Source organism: Palaemon carinicauda, chromosome 7 (genome assembly GCF_036898095.1).
Source record: "Palaemon carinicauda isolate YSFRI2023 chromosome 7, ASM3689809v2, whole genome shotgun sequence".
Lineage (NCBI taxonomy): Eukaryota > Metazoa > Arthropoda > Malacostraca > Decapoda > Palaemonidae > Palaemon > Palaemon carinicauda.
In genome coordinates this window covers 10,176,160-10,178,591 of record NC_090731.1, presented here as the reverse complement: position 1 = coordinate 10,178,591, position 2,432 = coordinate 10,176,160, and the positions used below count along the sequence as shown (strand labels likewise).

At 32.3% G+C, this 2,432-nt stretch overlaps 1 protein-coding gene across 1 annotated transcript in view; it reads right to left on the bottom strand.

Annotated features, from left to right (window-relative positions):
- The window catches only part of LOC137643834 (uncharacterized), a 90,261-nt gene extending 88,309 nt beyond the window's left edge, over positions 1–1,952 (bottom strand). The window contains exon 1 of the transcript XR_011045082.1: positions 1,905–1,952. The gene's annotated coding sequence lies outside the window, so the exon portion shown is untranslated. The remainder of the gene's footprint in view (positions 1–1,904) is intronic.
- Positions 1,953–2,432: the final 480 nt, after the last annotated feature.

The window sequence follows — 2,432 nt, the reverse complement described above, 5'->3', positions numbered from 1 at the left end:
CTTCACATGACCTTGACCTTCACGTGACCTTCAAGTGACCTTGACCTTCACGTGACCTTGACCTTCACATGACCTTGGCTTCAAGTGACCTTGATCTTCAAATGTACTTGACCTTCACGTGACCTTGACCTTCAGGTGACCTTGACCTTCACGTGACCTTGACCTTCACGTGACCTTGACCTTCAAGTGACCTGCTTGACTTTTGACCTTCAAGTGATCTTTGTTCATTTGCCACTGATACTTAATATGACATTGATATAATGCACCAATATGACCTTGACCTTTGACCTTTATAAATTTGAACATCACCCATGGGTTGCGCCTGGACTAGGACTTCCCTGTTGGCTTATGCAAAAGTCAGTGCTTTATTTCTGTCTCTTGATATGGCCACTTATGTCATAGTGACACCAGTGACCCCTGTGACCTTGACCTTGGGGTGACCTTGACCAAAATTTAATCAGTTCTTCCATACACATTGGGGAACTACTTGGCCAAGTTTGAAGTGATTCCGTGTAGAAATGTGGCCTCTACGTTGTCCACAGACAGACAGACAAACAGAGAAACAAACAAACAAACAAACAAACAAACAAACAAACCGAACCGAAAACATACCCTCCTGGCGGAGGTAATAATAATAAAAAAAATAATAATAATAACAACAACAACCACAATAATAATAATAACAACAACAACAACAACAATAATAATAATAATAAAAATAATAATTATAATATTGTTATTATTATTACTAGCTAAATTATAACCCTAGTTGGAAAAACAGGATCCTATAAGCCCAAGGGCCCTAACAAGGAAAATAGCCCAGCAAGGAAAGGGAATAAGGAAATGAATAAACTACAAGAGAAGTAATGAACAATTAAAATAAAACATTTGAAGAATAGTAACATTAACAATAAATTTTTCATATACAAACTATAAAAATTTGTAAAAAGGAAGAGAAATAAGGTAGAATAATAATAATAATAATAATAATAATAATAATAATAATAATAATAATAATAATAATAATAATCGCTATCATTACTGATAAGGTTAAAATATACAATTTTCTCAAATAATCCTAATTGCATTTTTACAAATCATTAAGATTTAATAATAAACAAAGGCTGTCTCATATATCCCCGTATTATAGTCATTTTTGTTAGCGAAGCAAATTTGCACCGACTCGCAGCGGTGCCCTTTTAGCTCGGAAAAGTTTCCTGATCGCTGATTGGTTAGAATTATCTTGTCCAACCAATCACCGATCAGGAAACTTTTCCGAGCTAAAAAGGCACAGCTGCAAGTCGGTGCGAATCTGCCTCGCTAAAAAAAAATTGACTATAGTGATAATCAAGAGACCAAGTAAGAATCATCTTACTTCTCTAATTCCAAACGACTTTAATGTAAAAATATATATATATATATATATATATATATATATATATACACATATATATACACACACACACACACATATATATATATATATATATATATATATATATATATATATATATATATATATATATATATATGTATATATACACAGTATACACACACACATATACATATATATATATACACAGTATATATATGCGTATATATAGTAGATAATACCTATATATATATATATATATATATATATATATATATATAATTCTTTCCGGTCAAGATTAACGGCAAGACATATAACTACTAGGTCTCTCCCCGTCCCCCAGGAAGAGGGGAAAGGGTGTAGTCATATCCTGGTGAGAGGGGTAGTAGTTAGTAAGAGGGGAAGAGGGTGGGAAGGGTTCAATCTGTGTGTGTCTATGCATATCTACATTAATATTAATCGTAATGAAGGCATTACATAACATTAAGAAAGCATTTTTTATATATTAAGAAAGTATCTTCAGTATCTTTACCTGGGTATTTCCTTCGGAAGTTACGCACTGTGGCATAGAGGGAAAGAGACTTTAATCATACCTGCAAGAGAAAAGAGAAGACATCATAAATATAATGTGTAAATAAAATGACGTGTGTGATCACAAACATACATGCATAGCTAAGACGCGTGCGTAATGTGTATGCAATTAAAAACAAACTGAACGTATCCGGGTACTGCAATGGTATTATAATTGTAATTATGAGTTTTAATACAGTTCAAGAATAAAAAATCATGTTTGTTTATGCATATAGTCATAAATACACACGAATGTATGTCTGATTATTCAATAACAAAAAAAAACATACAGTTGTGTATACCAAAATAGATACAATCACACAAAAATACATGATAATACTGCAAACCTTTATGAGAACCTGTCTATACATTTATACACAAAAATATACGCATTCCAAAGGGAATAAGAGTGTTATTATCAAAGCATTTTAAAACATACATTCAAACACTTGAAATCTTACGAAACACGCGTGCGTACACCATCCAAAAA